The 19,771-nt window shown below is 39.3% G+C and overlaps 1 protein-coding gene and 1 long non-coding RNA gene across 2 annotated transcripts in view; one reads left to right on the top strand and one right to left on the bottom strand.

Moving 5' to 3' along the window:
* The window catches only part of grhl1 (grainyhead-like transcription factor 1), a 29,801-nt gene extending 23,688 nt beyond the window's left edge, over positions 1-6,113 (bottom strand). The window contains exon 1 of the mRNA XM_086048621.1: positions 5,895-6,113. The gene's annotated coding sequence lies outside the window, so the exon portion shown is untranslated. The remainder of the gene's footprint in view (positions 1-5,894) is intronic.
* Positions 6,114-11,734: 5,621 nt separating this feature from the next.
* On the top strand, positions 11,735-13,512 carry LOC147137615 (uncharacterized). Its single transcript, XR_015089394.1, has 3 exons — positions 11,735-12,099; positions 12,195-12,272; positions 12,980-13,512. It is a non-coding gene; the product is annotated as an uncharacterized LOC147137615 (long non-coding RNA).
* The last annotated feature ends 6,259 nt before the right edge of the window (positions 13,513-19,771 follow it).

Here is a 19,771-nt window from a genome sequence, read left to right as displayed (position 1 = left end):
GGTGAAAGATTGCAAATTGCACAGTGAATTAGCATGCATCCAAATCAGGGGGTGGGCTAGAGGTGAGCTAGGGGGGCACTAAAACGCCTATCTAGGTAATTTGTTTATTATCGTGCCACTAAAACAGCTGATTGAGGGAGTCACAATGCGATCTAAATAAATATAGTATATGAAAATCCCAAAGGCGGAGATAAAAAGCAATGCATTAGGTGCAAACAAACAGCTTTGTTGGAGACAAAGGGGTCTTAGGAGATGCTATCAGCGACGCCTCCCATACACACACACACACACGCCCACACAGCCCCGCACACACACGCACACACACGCATTGGGATAGAAACTAACTGTAATCCCCCTTGACAAACTCTCCCAAACCTCCATCTCCTGAATCCTGCTTTACTGTTTATTTATCCAAGAGGAAAGACACCTGCTTCTCTTGGAGCTTGTTTGTGTTTGCATTGAGTACATGGAACAGTAAGAATGGATAGAACGACATACGTGGGAGGAGGTCGGGGGGATGGGGGCGGGAGTTTGGGACAACTGGGAATATGAGGTTTTGTTGCTGATGGTGGCGGGTCCGCCTGAATGCTGACTCGACATAGTTCAGCGCAGAAACCTGTGACAAAACTGAGTCATTACAATGCCGTTCCTCGCCTAAGACAACGGACGTGGACTGGTCTGGTGCTGGTCTGTGGGTCATTTGGTACGGGGCTGCACAGAGAAACCAAATGAGAAAAAACTTTGGATCATCAGAGTCTGATATAAGTTTTATTTTGAGATTCAGGTTCTTTCACCTGTGACTCTGTAGTTAGTTCTCTGCACACACATGAGGCTTTTTGGTCGTAAATATTGAACATGTTTAAAATTTAAGATTGTTGGCCCCAAACTGTTTTGGATCCCAATTATTGGGGGACTTTTAACACACTTCAGAACAAAGTATAATTTCATGGGACAATCTTAATGACAACAGCTTCATTCGGCAATGGTGTGTTGAAGTTTCAATCATTTGTTTTTAATTTGTGTCAATTGTCTATTGAAACTGATCTCAGGCCAAAAAAGTTTGGGGACGGCTGCACTGAAATAGCGCTACTGAGAAGCTCAGTGAGCACATTGATCCAAGGCGTCGCAGGATTAAATGGTTTTGCATCTTGTCCCCCCGTGAGTATTGGGTGTGTATGTATAGGTAAGCACCAGACTGTTTTAGTTCCTACATTCTGTTTTTTTACACCAATTCTTCAGTTGCTCTCATGTGAAACTCTCCTTTATGGTGTGCCCCAAGGTACTTTTCTAGCTTCATCCTTGTTTGCCTTGCAAACGCTTTGCATCAGGCTAAATTATACCTTTTGAAAGTAGATCTTATCACCCTGGGGAATGGTGGTTTTATGTTGGTTGCTTTCGTGCTGTTGTGCATCTCATGTGAGTTAATTTCATGAGTTTTACAGTTTTCCTGACATGAAGTTACAAATATTAAAACTTGCACATAAAATAGTCCAATTTTGGCAGAGGCACAAAAAGACAGGGTGTAATTCAACAAATAGTGACAGTATATTTTGGGTGCTGCTGTTTTGGTTAGCAATAGAGGCCAAATGGTCTCAGCAGTTAACTCCAAAAGGTGTGTGAACCATAAAATCGGAGATAATTACACTTCAAACCATTTTTAATTTTTTTTCTGCAATGAAAATGGAAGCGTTTCTTTTCTCCTAATTGGGTGACGCAACTAGTGGAAAATTAGGGTCTGGCATTTGTTCAAAAGATGGCAGATATTTAAGGAAATGGGGCACATTAAAGCTATCAAAGTATAGTGGCACTTTGCCTTACACGTTTAATTTGTTCCATGAGCATCATTGTAAATCAAAACACTCATATCTCAAATCAGCTTTCCCCATTGAAATGAACAGAAATGCCATTAAACCATTCCAGCCCCCCTAAAAACACCAATAAAAATGTATATTATGTATTCTTAATTAAAAACAAAACAAAACACGTTACAGTATTTCACTTTATAAAAACATACAGTAGGCCAATAGCATGTCACTCACAAGACTGTCACAACTAGGCCGCAGTAATATTACCAGTAGTTGTTTTTCACAGATGATAAACAATACCGTGTAGTATATGACTATGAGTAGTCTGTCTACCATGTATGTATTATTGTAACACTGCAACACCAATGCTCGTTTTGTCAGCGATTAGCTAGGGCAATTTGCATCGTGTGTTAGCATTAAGCTAGCTGACTTTTGTAAGGAAAGGTTATGTGGCTTAGGTTTGTGCTTAATGTTACAGTAAACTGGGATTGGCTGTAAACACTTGGCAAGTACTTGGCCTCTTTTTTCACTATTAGCCAAAATGCAGATTTTTATGAAATTCAGCTGACCCTTGGCTCAGCTGACCCTTGGCTCAGCAGCTAATTGGTTCAGCTGTACTACAGTAGTTGGTGTCACTTAATTAAATCTTGAATTCACCTAGCGTCCTAATTCATTTTACCAAGACATTTGGGACATATAAATTTGTACTTCAATCTTTGTGGGGACAGTTTAGAGAAGTCCCTTTTGTGTTACAGCATGTGCACACCAAGTCCATGAAGGCACTTTGCGTTTTAGCCTTGTGTGGAAGTCTCAAAGGTCTTCAAACACAGCACGTTTTTTCAGTTGAACTTGAACAGAGAACAACATCTTAAATGTCTTCCTAGAACAGCAGCTTTTATAGCTGCAACTCTATATGTTCTTTAGTAGGCTAATTCCTTTTCAAATTACTTTTGTCCATATATTTATGCTTTCTTTATCCTACACACTACATGTACTTGTCCGCTTACGGTGTTTTTGCACCTATCTATGTCTAATTAATCCCAAGCATTAGAACATCAACAAGTGAGGAAAATTAAGACATATAGAGTAATTTTGCTTTAACTCATGATTGCCGTGTGACAGAAAGTAAAGCATACTTCGCACCTAACTGTTTAACTGCCCGAAGCCATTAGCCAAATCTCATGACAGGAAGAGGCAGAGATGATTATTTGAAAATGTAAGCATTCGCAGAGAAACACAAACATACTCTGGTCTACAAGTCGAAGAACATTCATGCATTCATCCAATCGCAGCTAAGTTTGGGTGAGAACCAGGGACTGGTCATCAGCCAATTGTAATGCACGTAAAGCAAACATTCACAACAATGGACAATTTACACACACACTAAAAGTGCTAAAAGTTTTCCAAACCCACTTGGGGGGTAGCTGTGGATTTTGAGCAGATTGGGTTATTTTTACCCAAGTTTGGGGTACCGGTAATTATTTTTGACCTAACAGATTGGGTTGCAATTGGAAGTGATCTCAAGCAGATCACCGTTTTGGAGTTTTGTCAAGGTGAAGTAAATTTCATGTAACATTCCTAGAAAATGTTGATGGGGGCTGGGTATAAATAAAACCCGCATTGGCTCTGCCCCTTTTGGACTCAGTGCTGGGTTAGCTATTTCACTCAGTTTGGGTTACTCTTAACCCAGAATGGTATGTGGGAGCAATCAGCAGTCTGTTCTAAAAATAGCTCAGCAGTGGTGGGATATTGTGATTTCATAGTAATGTAGAAATGATCATCTGAAAATGTGAGATTTATAGGAATATTGTTGCATGTTGATATTTATCTGGTTCCTTATTAATAATAACATTAAATTAAAGTGCACATTTTTTATTTCAAAAGCTCTCAGTTTTGAAAAGGTCGGTGACCCCTGATATTGTGTATAATGTAGCAGCATTGCACAGGATCATCCAAACATGTTTCATTGCAATTTCCAATGACTAATTTTCCATCTTCCCAGTATCTCTCTCTTTTGTGCTTGGTGATGCAATTCCAACTTTTTTCTCCTGCTCTCTTTCCTCACTTCTTCTTATCTTTACACCCTCATCCTGGAAGTCAGTTGCTTTTAAATGTCCCCTCCCCTGGCTGTGCACTCTAACCGGGATGTAAATAACATGCAAATCCACTTCTCCGGCATGTCCCGACCTGTTTGAGGTGTACAAGTGTGTTGGGACCGTTAGCTCTGCAGCACACTTACATACAGCCATAAAAGTGCTTGTTGGATAAACAATAAAGAAGCAGTTCAGTAGTGTGTGTGTGGAGATGATTATCAGACTGGAGATGGGTGTCACTCTAATCGTGTGTTGACTTTCAAGAGCATTTGTTAAAGTGATTATTATTCACATTTCAACGACACACACACACATCTGATCCGCAAATATCCATTTATTGACATTGTGGGATTGTCAGCTCTCCCCCCTAACTGCTTCTTGTCTGTCTTCTAGTCTCATGGCCTTGTATGTCTGTATCTCACTAATACTATTACATCATCCCTTGCACCGGTTCTCCGTTTAAGCTTAAGGTCCAAAACAGCTAATGCTCATAATGTTTTGGAGTGTTTTGCTGAGGTGCTTTGATGCTATCTCGCCGTTCACATTGATGACACTCAAAACAATCAGAGGCACTAAAGGCACGGCAGACCCGTATTCTTTTCCCTAACACATAAACGTACGCACACATGCGCACACACACACGTGCGCACACACACACACACGCAAACAGACACACACAGTTAAGAAGTTCTCAAGTGTTGTGGGACTATGGGATTTTTAATGGAGTGTTTGTGTGTGTGTTTTGCTTTACAACAAAGACCATGTTTGACCTGTGAGCTGTGAACATTGCCTGCCATTCACAACAACTCATGTTCGTAATATAAAGCCAGGAACCAAAATTGATTGTCACAGTAAAGTATTGGCGCCATTTTTCTTGGAAGTAATGTGTTTTTTTTTATTCATATTTTTTGTTTTCTTTGTCATAATTCTATATTCAAACAATACAAGTTGACCGTTTCGACACACATACTCATTCAATAGCATGACAAACTGGGCCCAAACTCAATACATACAATATGCATTTTTTGTGGTCGTTAGGGAAACTTGATGTTCCGAATTAACTTATTCAGTGCCAGACATTTTCAGACCTTCTCTGTTACCCTAACATTTGAAAAATATTTTAAAATATACAAGAAAATTCCTGGGATTGAATTGCTGGACTGTGAAAGGCAAATTCATTCACCTTGGCAGTGAATGAGTTAAATAAATATTGATTGATTAAGTCATTCAATCCCGAAGACATATTTATATGTCAAAACATAGATATGTCCTTGGCACTGAATGAGTTAAATTATACCCATTTTATTTGATAAGTATCCAAACTATTTAGCACAGAATAATTATTTATGGGGATTGTTTCTTTTATTCTTTTTTTAGCTTGCTGTTCATGCGTTGGAAACTTGGAATGAAAAGCTATTTTGAGAGACAAGAATTCACGCTAAGGTGTGGCTTTCCATTCTCAATATTACAGTTTTTCTCAATTGCTTTGGTAAATTTCTCAGATCAGAATTGAATTCCTCAAAACTCCTTGTTTAGTCTTCACTTTATTGTGTGGCAAAGCAATTTCTAATTTCTTTGAAAAATTTGCAAGTGCTTTGACGCATACATACAAATGATTATGTGCAGTTCTCTGCTATTTCCGACATTATCAATTGCCTATGTTATGTTGATCAAAATGTATTGTAACGGTTCTCTGTTGAAGTTTCTCATCATACCCTACAACATTTTGGCAATAGTTCACCTATCTATCTATCTATCTATCTATCTATCTATCTATCTATCTATCTATCTATCTATCTATCTATCTATCTATCTATCTATCTATCTATCTATCTGTATGAATTGTTTTGAGAAATACACTTACTGTTCTGTAAATTTCAGTTCGGATCTGATAAATGTACCAAGGTGACTGAGAAAAATTGTAAATGGAAATGAAAAGGTGACAAAACTCGGGAAGCAACATCATAATGTGCACCGATTGCTATGAGTGACTCACTTTTGTGGCTTCAACTGTACATTTCTACAGTGAGAGGATCCCACAGCTCACTGACACACTTGGTCCGCACAGTGTCCACAACAAGGACGATCCAATTGATGAATCACCCTGAGCTCAAAAATGGACGTAAAATGGTCCAACGATCCATTTTTTTGTGCTTGTACTATTTTGCACCATGGAATGATCGCCATCCAATTGTCGTGGGAAAAATGACACGGTAAATGAACCAAAATGTAACAACGACTGCAATCCACTGTAATAAACTCCAAGGGTTATGACTCATAAGGGTTGTCTTGGTAACTGGTGATTGACGTGTCATTAAGTTTGCGTGTGATCGTAAATGCTTCGTATTCCTCCTTCAGCATCTTAGTAAGTCACGTCCCTTCAGGCTCACACATTTTCATGGGTAAATACCACAATGTTTGCAATCAAATTACACTCAAAACACGATTCTTTGCATGTAGTATCTTTCCATCTTTCCTCGCTTTCCTCTGTTCACCGAGAAGCGACATCTTACTTTTTATATGAGAGTTTCTTTTAAGGAAGCGGCCCAACCGGCTCTCAGAGGAATGTCGACAAACACAACGCGCAACATTCCTGTGTGACCGTGGACGCTACAAGGTGTTATTTTAACACACAATCCTTGGGAAAGTTGCCGCTTCAGTTTTTACACTAACCGAAGGAAACATCAAACGGAATGTTTGATCTGGGCAAACCTTGCTGTCATTTCAGTACAAGTAAAAGGTTCAACCTGACCAGCGAACATCCATCCATTTTCGACTGACTGATTGCCAGCCAGTCGTAGGGCACAAACACACAAAAGAATTTGTTATATGCAGGCCCACTTGTCTAAACATGGAATTCTGATTAATATTGCGTTTGTGGAATATGAGAAATCCAGCCGTTTTTAGATAGCTCCGGGGGCGGCCATTTTGTCACTTCTGTCAACTGAAGATGATATTGAAGTTGCTCAGGGCTCAGATAACAACCAATCATGGCTAAGCTTCAGAAAACAGGTGAGCCATGATTGGTCGTTATCTGAGCCCAGAGACACTTCAATGTCATCTTCACTTGACAGAAGTGACAAAATGGCCGTCCCTGGCATAGCTAAAAGCAGGTGGATTTCTCATATTCCTCAAACACAATATTAACCAGAATGCTCTGTTTCAACTAGTGGGCCTGCTGGGAACATATTCTAGGGGAAAAAATATCTTTGGGTTGACTTGCTCTTAAATGTTTTATGATTTTGTCCTGATTTTGAATGAATATACGTATATTGAATAATGAATATTTATATGCGTTTTCGTATAGTATTGACAGTTTCTATGAAGAGGACGTGATAGTGGCAGTATTAAGAGATGGTGTGAATCGAGTCACCACTGTAGGATGAGCTAACAGATACGCGGTCCGCAACTTTCAGAAAGTCACTTGAAGTTTAGTCCAGCGAGACAAGATAGAGCTTGACTACTTTATAAGTCATCAGTCCTTACCGTTCCAGCAAACACTTAATGGCTGCGTCAATCATCAACATCATCATATTGACTCACAAATGGCCCAACTGTGAAAGTGATCGTTGATGAAAGCGTGGGATGGACTGCCGAAACGAGCTCTGCCACTTTTTTCTCACCTCGTCAGGTCTCTCTTTTCTAACCCGTCAAGTTTGGTTTCTTCTAACGACTCATCAGGACTCACCTTGCGAAAAACAACAATCACGGCCTGTTTACTCCATTGCTTCTTTCCTACCTTCTTTTGCCCAGTGCTTCCGTATGTGTGCATGCACATACAGTACACAAATATCCAGAACACAAGTATCCAGACAGACCATCACAGGATTTTATTGCATTTTGTCAATGTATTTGCATTTATTGCAATTTACATTTCGCATTTTTATTGATCTTTTTCTTATAATGTCTAGATACTTTTATTCAACTATTACCCTCGTCATGATACACATCTCAAATTGATGACAATTCTCCTCCACTGAAAAGTGCAACACCAATAGCCGATAATAAACATATTGTTAGATGAATACCTTTCATCTCAATCAAAACTGAGCATTAGCAAACTGCTATGCTCTTTGTTTTGTGCCATCAATATTTTACGAGATTAATTCATATAATTCGAATTTAAAAAAAATAATGATATTAACATTTTGATTCCGCTGTTAAGGAAAGACAACTTGGGTGGGGGATCCAAGACCTGTTCAATTACTTTGCATAATAATAGTTAAATTCTGCTTAACATGTAATTTTCACAAAGAAACAAATCGTTGACTTTAGACTATTACTGGATGTCGTTGTTTTAGCAATGCTATGCAGGCAATGTCTCCTTTTTTTTTTTTTTTTAATCGTGTATCAGGACACTTTACTTAACTTTAAATTTCTATACATTTGCACTTAATCCTAGTGAACTTTTTGCTTGAATCATCATTTCAGTGCAGTTTTTATTTTCCTATATATGTAAGCACCTTATTAATGTTCAACCTGTGCATAATCATATCACTGGTTTACAAATATATTGAATATCCAATTTCAATCTAATCTGTCCATTTTTTTTTCACGTTAATGTGATGTCTGTAACGCGGGAACACCATTGACGTAAAAATAAAAAAATTGAAAAAAAAATGGACATCAGTGTTTTTCAAAGGACAGGGACGATATACTTTTAAGCAATAAAAACAAACTATCTTGTTGCTGATGAACACTTAGGCGTGCTATGCTACTTGATCATAATGTTGGTCATGCTGGTGGTATTTTTATAAGTGGTACTTTGTGAAAAACATTTGAATACATTTCTGTCTTAAAGTGTCTTTATGTGACCAGTGGAGTTAAAGTCGCCACACACACTTGTTAGCACACACACAGTGTCGGACTTGACTTGTTTGTGGTTGATACAGTCAGCAGAGGACATGTACAAGCGTGCACCAGTTTCTGTTGTCTTTAAGCCAACCGTTGCTGCTGCTTGGAGGTGATTGGGACGAAGGAGCAGCGAAACTTATGTTTGACAAGAGACCCATTGTATCAACACTTGTCACTACATTCTGATTTATGTGACAAATACTCCTCTTCACTGACACGAACAAGTAACTACTACAAAGGTTGAGTGAGAGAATAAGCCGAGTTTCATCTAAAGAAGTTGTCATGATGAGTCCCAAACTTGTCTCCAGTTTGTGATGCTCATTCACTTTAAAATAAATTCAATCTCTTTTTTTGTGCAACAGTAACTAGTGAAACAAAACAACTTGACCTCCTCCTCAACTCATAGAAAGAGATGAAGCTAGGCCAAATTCTTCTTCATCATGCTTTCAACATGGCAGAAGTTTCTTCATGTAACATACACAACTTCAAGGAGACAGAACTTGTGGCTAGCGTGGATTTTCGCATCTCTTCAGATGATGAACACAGACTCCTGGTGGTCCTGACAGAGGAGTTTCAGTGTTTCATTCTTGTGCAACCTTTAGATGCCGCCTGACTCAACTGAATCTTGTGAAAAAGGTCTCACACACATTCTCCGATGCCAAGTTGGATCAGTCATTGTTTTACTGTTTTATTGTTTACTGTTTTTATGTTACAAATTGATTGTCTTAACTGTCTCTGTTTTTATGTCTTGTTTTTACTTTACGTATAGAACGAAATATGCAGCTATGGTTGTTTTTAAAGTGCTCTTAAAATAAAGTTGAGTTACCGAAAGTAAGATCATGGATACAAGCGGGAACATCTCAGGATCCCTCGAAAGTGTTGGATGAAGTGGCTGGGGAGAGGACAGGGAAGTCTGTGCTTAAATTTAAGATGCTGCCCCCAAAAAATTGACCTTGAATAAGAGGTTAAAAAAAAAAAAGAATGGATAGATGTAATGACATTTGTAGGCCATTAATATAAATAAAACGAAAACGTAAGTAAGGCAGTAACTTGGGGTGCCTTTTTGTTGTTGTTTTTTCCCGCATTTCCCTACGACACGTAAACATTCGATACATTTGAGATTTTCCGTCTTTGTGACACTGTGGTCTATTAGCCACTAGAGTACAGTATAGGCTCATTTTAGGGAGGTGGAAGAATTTGGTTTTTATTTTTTATTTTTTTTAAAGAAACAGTTTGCATAACGTTTGTCTTCACTGATTTGTTCCAACATGTCCAGTGGAGAAGTCGCACACACAGACGCGCACACACACGCACACATACATACACATGGTCACACAGAGTGAATATAAAACGTCTACACACCCTGTTCAAATGTTTTGTGATGTAAAAGAGTAACCGAGATAAATAATTTCAAAACGTTTTCCACCATTAATATGACCTTTATCCTGTTAAACAAAACTATTTTTTTATGCTTGCATGAAGGGAATTAAAAATAAACTACTGAGATGATGTGGTTGCACAAGTGTGCACACCCTCTAATAACTGAATTGTGGCTGTGTTCAAAATGAACCAATCATCTGTCTCATTATCAAAAGGTTCTGGTTTCGACTCTCTCATGTTCTCACCATGTTTGCGTGATTTTTCTCCAGATACTTTGGCTTCCTCCCACAGGTTCATTGAAGACTAAATTGTCTGTAGGTGTGAATCAAAGTGTCAACCCTTGTTTGTCTGATGTGCACTATGATCGAATCGGGGCCAGTCCATGATGTATCCCGCCTCTCACCCAAAGTCACCTGGGATAGTCTCCTTTTTTTTTTTCTTTTTTTTTTAATCGTGTATCAGGACACTTTATTAGGTATAAGATGGCTGCACAAATATTTTGAATACCTTACTAGCTTCATGAAAGTTGCAACAGCTTAACCATATTATTAAATCAATACATTTGACGGGCTGAATGAAAAAGTGATCCATAGTATCTCTGTAAAGGCGGAATTAATTTTATAGCTTTTGTATAGGATCTCATTGAATCTGCATGGGAGTTATTTTTAGACATCACACCAAGGTTTTTAAGAGTCCATTCACACCCAGATAAAAGGAAGACGCACCGTGGTGATGATGATAATGATGATGATGATGATGATGATGAATGCAGCCACATCCTTCACCTGAGGGTAGCAAGTGCTGCTTTATACATATGGAAACATCAATAGCACTTCTCGATGAAAAGTGTGAGCAAAAAAACAAAAACAGTATATCAGAATATGTTGGTGCAGCCCAGAGGAGACTACTCAAATGGGGATTGCAAAATGGTGAAATATTCATAAGTGCATGAATGTGTCTGCTCAGAGGCACACACACACACACAAACGCGCACACACACACACACACACACACACTCTTGTTCTTGTGTGAATGCATAAAATAAAAAGAGCACTCCTTTTATACAAGGTCTCCCAGCAAAAGAGGCCAGCCAGCTGTCATTTTTCTTTTATTAAACGTCACAATCTAATTAATGAATGGCAAGGAATTATTCATACTGTCCTACAGGAAGACATTTGCATGAAAGTAGAGGGGCTCAGAGTAGTGTGCGACTATGCGTGTGCAAGTGTGTGTGTGTGTGTGTGGCAATATACTGGAATGAGAACATGGACGTTTGGCCATATGTCTTCCCTGTAAAATTGTCTAACAATAAGTTGTTGTGATGTGAGTGTCATTTTCTAGATTAGAATAAAAATATAACTACTTGCCACTATAGAAAGGTGTGCTGAATATTTAAAATCGAGGCCTGGAAGATCAAAGCGAGGTTCAGGACAACATGAAGCGGATGGATAGATGAATGCATGGATCCATAGAGCAGAGGAAACAGGAAGCAGAACATAAAGACAGGAAGTGCAGCAAAACCCATTCTCCTCCTGCAAACAGATGCTCCCATGTACAATGTTCCCTTACTACATCATGATTAGATTATTGCAGATTCACTCTATCGCGGATTTTCATTTGTGACCATAACATCATCAATGGCAGTTTTACTTCACTATTTACGAGGTTTTTTGCTCATTTTCTTCCTTCTAAATCCGACCAGTTAAAAAATGGCGAATTTGTTGTTGTCCAAAGCAAAAGTATGTTGTAATGAGTCATGACAACATCCGGAGGAAGAATTTCTTCTTCTTTGTCTTCCCCAATCTTCTTAAGACAAAATTTTAAAGAAGACAATGACGATGAAGAAGAAGAAGAAGCAATGGGAGTCATGGCAACTAACTCACTTTTCATAACAACAACAAGGATTTAAAATGCACATTAATACACCAGGATTGTACCTTTGGCTACAATGGAATAACTCGGGAAAAGTGAGGATACGCTAATTCACCTCAGAGTCCTCCGCATTGGTAAAGGCAGCATGCTGGCAGTTACCATGGAAACTACCCCAGTTATGTGTTCACAGGGATGGCGCCATGAAGACGTGACTATCACGACAAGACAGGGAGGAGGGATGTTGGCTGCAGTCATCAGCATGACTAGGGTGGGATTCCTATTACCGGTATTTCAATATCATGTCAACTTCGCTATTTGAAATGAGAAAATAATCAAATCTACTACCGTGTCATTGTACTTCTAACAGCACGCACTAACTAACAGTCGTAACATTTAGCCTGAATGGAACACCACGGAATGGAACGTCTTTTATTCATAACATCATACTTTTCAATTTCATCCATCGTTGGCGTTCAGTTTCACGTACATGTAGAATATGGCAGCTTCCGGTCGTGACTGTGAGACAACGACGAGAAAGCGCATGACGTCACATCCACAGAAAGAGAGCTGGAAATTTGAACCCGATTTTAGTCTGAAAATTATTTTCCGTAGGCTTACCCATTGTGAACAACTAAAGTATTAATCTGCTATTTGTAAGATGTTTGAGTCATAAATGGTCAAATGAAAAGGCTATTGTAAAGATATTTTAGGGCAAAATCCTGCGGAGTGCAAAAAAAAATCATTCCGACGCTCAAACAAATTAATGAATACTAATCAAATTAACATTTAAATTTTTTAATGAACTGAACCTTTTGCACACACACACACACACACACCCACACACACCCACACACATACCCCCCCCCCCACACACACACACGCAGGCGACCATACATAAAACACGCTCACACAAATGAATGCACAATCAACACAAGACGCTGACTCGCCCTATTTAATCTTCTTCTTCTTTGTCAGACTAAAGAAACGAGTCTGTCTACTCGGCAGTGACAACACTCTTCTGGCATCCTCCCTGTCTGACCTCGCTGTGCAAAGGTATATGCACTGAGCGACTTCTCTTTTTTCCCCAACTGCCCTTGGTCTCCTTGGCAACAGTCAGTCAGGGTGCGGGAGAGTGACGTGCCGCGAGAAGAAAGGAGCTTTCGCCACAGATGAATCACGATGTCTGAGTGTGCAAAAAGCTCACATTTGTTTTGCACTACTCCCAATATGAGAGCAGTATAACTGAGAACACAAATGAACTTTGTGTATGAGCGCACTCATCAGAGCTCAACTGCTGACAACAGAGCAATGCTGTATTGTACTTTATTACAGGGTTTTCCCGAAACAGTTCAAGACTCAAATGTAAAAAAAAAAAAAACCCTCTGTTCCAACTTACTAAAATATCTCACACAGTATAGCCTATTGCCATAACATTTGTATACTTCAACCAGCGACAACTTGAAGACAGAAAGAAAAAAAGAAAGAAAGAATGACATTTAAGGACTAAAGAGTGCTGTAATATGGAAAAAACACACACAATGAAAGAGAATGTAAAGAAATAAACTTATTTTGTAAAATGCTACTACTGCACATACTGTATTTGGGTATACTATATTTGTGTGTTGAGTGTATACCTTTTAGGGGTGTGACCTAATGAGGAGGTCCAGTTGGCTTATAGTCTGCGTTTGATGCGAGTTGTGGCTACAGCATCACTTGACTCTGAATAGGTAAAGCTGTGTAAAACATGGATGGCATTTCCTAATATTTTTACACAGTATAGCATTTCAGTGACCCTTCAAGCAGCAGCCATTTTGACATAGGTCCAGGAATTGCAGAATAACGACTGCTACAATAGAGCAATATTTAGCCAACGATGATATCACAATAGAGTGATTTTGACAATGTCAGGGGGTAAAAGACGTATGATACTGTACTTTGTATCTATGAAGCGAAAGAAGGTGACATTTGTTAAACAGTCTCTGTGCACATTTAACAAGTCATATTCAATGTCCACAGTCCAATGAAAGTCAATTCTGCCAGTATTTTCTAGAAGATTTTCAAAGTAAAAAGTCAAATTTGTCATTTAGGTGTGTAAAAGGTGTAGACTCCACCTCACCCTTGATATTGAATGAATTATTTAGAAGTTATTGCACTCTGTGACCCCAAAAATGTGATCCAGGACCCAATTTAGATTTATTATAGTAATATTCATAAAATTGAGTTAAAAAGGCCAAATGTATAACATGTAAATCAGACTTCATTCATGCAACAAAACCAAAGCATATTCTAGAGTGTAACAGATCTAAGCTGTTTGGTGGTCTCCTGTGCTTGTGCAGAGTAAAAAAAGAAGGCTTTTAAGAGGAGCAGAGCAGCAGATGGGGGATACATGGCACATAAGAGGAGGGAGGGGGGGTTGACGAGTGTTGCTGCATTATAACTGAGTGAGGTCACCTTGGGAGAGGAGAAGAGGAGGCCTTCAACAAGCACTTTCATGAAAGGAAGAAAAAACATGTTTAGAATACATAGGGCAAGATAACACACAGTCACTTATCTAATTGTCTTTGTCATACTTTACATACCTGGTTTTAACATGATGCTTTTTTCAGCTAACATTACAACATCAAAAGCTACACTGCAAAATTCTGTTATTGAATGTAGGGGAAGCAGTGTCCATATTTGGGACATGAATCCTTCCTTTTGGGAGCAGGACATAGACGAAGTGGCACTTCCTCCAGGGATATCCTTTGTGTGTTTAGACAGCAGGATATTAGTACCAGTCCTGGCTCGACGCCTGTAGTAAATATAGATTTTACTGCAAGTGGACTTTACATAATACAAAAAAGAGGACAGACAGCCACCAAAGCTAAAAATATGAGTCACTTACGAACTCAACAAAGGAAGATCTAGGATCTTAATAGCTAAAAGGAGGAAAACTTTGTCAGCTGATCGGCAATCTGTCCAGGGGGAGTAACCTATAGTAACCCTGCAAAGAATAAACTGTTTAGTAGATGTTCTCCCCGTGCTTGCATGAGTTTTCTCCGGCTTCTTCCCACATTCCAAAACATGCTTCTTACAGTAGGTTAAAAAATGGATCAATGATCAGTACGATATGACAGCTTCCGACAAAGCTTCTGATGCATGAAAACACATTTTTCAAATGAGATCATTTGAGGAAAAACAAAGTATTTAGAAAATATTACTGTTAACAATGGAAATTTTTATGTTATTATGTTTAATATCCTGCGATTGGCTGGTAACCGATTCAGGATTTCCCCCGCCTACTGCCCGAAGACAGCTGGGATAGGCTCCGGCACTCCCCGCGACCCTTGTGAGGATAAGCGGTATAGATAATGGATTGGAAGGATGTTTAATATCGAAATTAGTTCAAATCTGATAAAACTAGTGAGAATAGGTTTACTAAATTAGGAAATACTAAAAAAATAAATAATACAAATACTAGTTTAATTATCTCTGAAGTTGACAGATTTCTTGTTGGATCATCACCAAAAGTTAATTTGAAAAGAATCCAGGTTGCCAACAGGAAATTGCACTTAAACAAACAGCCTCTTTGTCGGAAGTCATGAAGACATAAACATTACAATCTCCAGTGATGTGTAGGTGACTATTATCAGTGTCATATAGAGCTCCCATTGGAGCCATTCTCTCCAGTGATTGTGCAACACTGCCATAAAAGTAACTGTACTGTGACGTTTAAACAGAGATAACAGCACCATATTCCTGGTAGCAATTTGCTTTCACCTAACTGCCATGGCTTTGATTCAGCGGCGTGACCTCCTTTACCTGCTGCACAGTGCCGCTGTCTCCAGTCTGAGCCACCCTGCCCGCCCCCCACATAAGCCATCTCGCTGTTACTAACTTTATCTTCTGTGCCAATCAGTGCCCCAGAGGCATGCGGGGCCAGACCATGAAAGACAGGGAGCGCCGCAACCAGTTAGCCAGACTCATGTTAAGAGAAGGCACACTATATTCTACACAGGCTGTAAAATGCAGAACAGTGTGGGCGAAGACGTGCGTTTGCTTTGGTGTGTGTGTTTTCATCTATTTTTCAGCAAGTGGGTGTGTGATAGTGAGAGAATGATCAGAATCGTTGAATTTGCCCTCGCATTTGCATTACGTAACACAGCCACCACAATCCTGCGTAGGGCTGCGGAATGACAGCAGCACGTGCTGTGACCTTCTGCTGGTGTCGGCCTGCAAAGCCGCTTGGATTAATAACGCACACAAACTGATGCAAACCTGTTCAACCCAACTGTGTAGATGATGCTTGTTATCAACATCATGAATTAAGTTTGGATTATAATATTATTTTTTATCATTATACTATATTATTCTGCTATACAGAAAAAAACTCATTACAAATGCATTACCAGGGGTGCACTGGAAAAAATGCTCCAAACTCGTCAGTCAATAAATCCATTGGAAATGAGGCATGCTGGTGAATAATTGAGTCTGCAGCCTGCTGACATCACCATTCTGCCGCTGTAGCCAAAAGCCCCCCTGGCCAGGACTGGGGAGAGCTCTAGCCTGCTGGTCCACACTGGAATTGGATGACATAGTGAAACACTAAACAAAGATCTTTGGAGCCTGACGTTTACACTGAAAATAGAAAGTAACAGTTTGGTTTGGGAAGACATTAACATTTTGGAGTATGAAAATAATACACATTTTCATTTCTAAGTGGAGTTGGGGTTTTATCATACTGTATGACACCATTACCATTTCCATGTAAAAACGGTCGTCAGTTAAAACAGAAACTATTTGCCTCCATGTTAAAAGGAGCATATTGTATTACACAACAACTTCATGGAGCAATAAAGTATTGTAAATTATTATGATTATAAGCCAACACTGATATATAACCATATTTCTCCCTTATGCACACAGAAAGGGTGCGCCCATAAAGATTCTATTTCATCACTAAGCCACTGAATTGCACTTCTCAATTATGCAACGGTGTGGCACATGACATCCACAAACAAAAATGTGCTTTACGCTATGTCAACAATTTAGACGAACATTATATCATTATGATCAAAAGCTAATGCTGTTAACACTGTTAGCTAATGCTAATCTGTGCTAACACCGAAACTCTGCTTGCCTTACAGCCGTGACACACCGCATCAAAGTGGGTCTTTTGTTCTAGAATGTCAAGCAGCCTATCTTATCATGTCAGTAGCTTATAAACTTGAGCCTTTTCTCATTATGAAGAACGCAGAGTATACGGTCATGTGAACTCTCTGTCTTCCAAAGAACATGCGCGACAACGTTCTTCCTAACAACATGTCTCTTTGTAAAGTGGAACAGCTGCGTACTTATTAAATTCCCCCCCGACTCTGATGTATTTCTGTGATAGCAGCACGAAATGCGTCTTGAGATATTTCGGCTAATAAAATATTGCCTACTTCCAATTGAAACAGTAGTTGGGCCCCGCCTGATAATGTTTAACACCATCCCAAGGATGTAAGAACGGACAAAAATGCCAATTGAGAAATGGATTCGTTGTGTAGGAGGTTATTATATTAATTAGCCCTACTGTTTCGTCACAGTGCGGCGGAAGTTCAGAACGGCTCGTTCATGGACACTTTTTCAGAAACTGGCAGATAACGATCCTGTACACTTGATGCGTGGGCAGGTACTAGAGAGACTTAACTATTTGTATACAGACATTAAAAAATCAATCCATATCAGCTTCTGCTTCACTTTTGCTCCTCTGCTTCCAGCCGCGGCATTTGAATGTATTTCAAACTATCTATCAAAAGCCGTTGTTACTCTCATTGGAAAATCACTCACACTATGATTGTGAACGCTTATTGTCTGTGGCTGTGCTGTATATGTTAGCAAAAAAATGTTTGCGTTGACTTCCACTTTAAATTCCTGTGTTTTTTACATCGTAGTTGCCCTGCAATTAGCTGGCAACCAGTCCACAGTGTACCTGCCTCTCGCCCAAAGTCGGCTGGGATAGGCTCAAGCTCACACCCAACCTTAGTAATGGCAAGCTCGATAAAATGTAGATTGTAGGACTCCGGTTGACAATCTTGAACATTTGTAAAGTCTACACAGCAAAAACCTGAGTGTTAAAATAACTCCCACAGAGTTAATTTCAATACTTTTTCAGGGTTTATATAGCTCTACACTCTACAGTGGAATGAACATTTTGCAATGAGTTACCCATTTTACACTGTGCCAGAGTTACTTAACAACATTATAGGAGTAGAGGGGTAACACTGCTGAGATATATTTAACAACCTGGTTAGTGTTAGTTTCACTCCCACAAGTGTTAAAAAAATTTCAATTGATTATATTTCTGTTTTTCTTCGTTGCATGAACTCCTATTACACAAATTAGCTTTAGGTGAATTGATTATCCTCATTTCACCCTAACTGTGAAACCACAACATGACAGGTACAGGTACATGTAGAGAATTCTCTTGCTGTTTTGTGGCAGGAAGTCATCTGACACACTGGCACTTTCAGTCACAGTGCCCCACTGCTAAAAAAAGAAAATACTACCGATGCAACCCTGATGTAAGAGTGAACTTAACACGTCTTTGGTTGTTTAAGAATTAAACATGAACAGCTACATTTAACTGTAACACTTTGCATGCCCAGAAGTCTTTGCGGCAGAGCAGTTCTAATCGAGTGGGCGAATCTTATAATTAACTCTATGCAGAGTTGGTTAACACCAAATAAATCAACTCTGTCAAATAACTCCAACACCAACTTCCATTTGAACCAGTCAGTGTTGAAAATACACTTTTGGGATTGAAATAAACTCTGAAACATTTGACCCCTATATTTTAACACAATTTTTGCTGTGTACTGTACCGTATGCCTTTCATTTCCAAGCAGCAACGTTCTTTCTATTGCATGGTTGCAGGCCCACTGCCTACCAATGACTCATAAAAGCCAACATGGTAACGCTATTGTGCACGGTTGCCCTGCAATTATGCCCATCTCCAGGTCTGTGTGTGTCAAATAGATTCAGCATTGACCAATCTCACTGGTTCTGCGGTACTGAGGGAGGACACGTCGGTAGTAGAACCACAGGGAGTGTCATAGAAATTTGAAAGCAAATTTGCCATTGCATTTTACCTCACGCAAGAGCAGGAAGGGAGAGGCTTGCGTGGAAGAAATAGGGGAGGCTCCGTGGATGTGACTGAGCTCTTAGTCACTGATCATGATTCAGGCAAGTACCTTCCAAGCCCAAAGAAATTTTGCTGATACATTTTCTGGTGGCGTCCGCACAGAAGAGGGTATGAATATGTAACAAGGAAGTGACATAGGTGGTAACTGAAAGAGAAAGTCTCCCACTATGGATGGGAATACTGTTGTGTAACACTTCATTCCTCCTCCACACCATCGCCAAACTCTGCTGCAACGAGGTTGAATCACAACAGCTTTTGCCATCCGTTGTGGGATGTTTCACCCTTTTGCGCTGTTTTCATGCCTCCACACTTTCACTACATATTGAGTCAACACCAAGCAGGCTCAGTTAGATGAACAAGCACATCTAAACTCATATATAATTAATTAGCTCAAATTGACACATTTATTACCTGTACAAGCACTGTTTTAGGTGACATTTGAACATTCTTTATTGTCAGTGTGCACTCTAAAAACAGTTGGGTTATTTCATGAACCCAATTTTTGGATTGTTCGTGTTGGGTCAAAATTCTGGGTTATTTCTTATAAATTAACCCAATTGTTGGTTCAAATTAACTATATATTGGGTTATATGCCAGTAATG

This window comes from Filicampus tigris, chromosome 13 (assembly GCF_054856515.1).
Source record: "Filicampus tigris isolate MCC_2025a chromosome 13, RoL_Ftig_1.0, whole genome shotgun sequence".
Taxonomy (NCBI): Eukaryota; Metazoa; Chordata; class Actinopteri; order Syngnathiformes; family Syngnathidae; genus Filicampus; species Filicampus tigris.
This window is presented reverse-complemented; position numbering and strand designations above follow the sequence as displayed.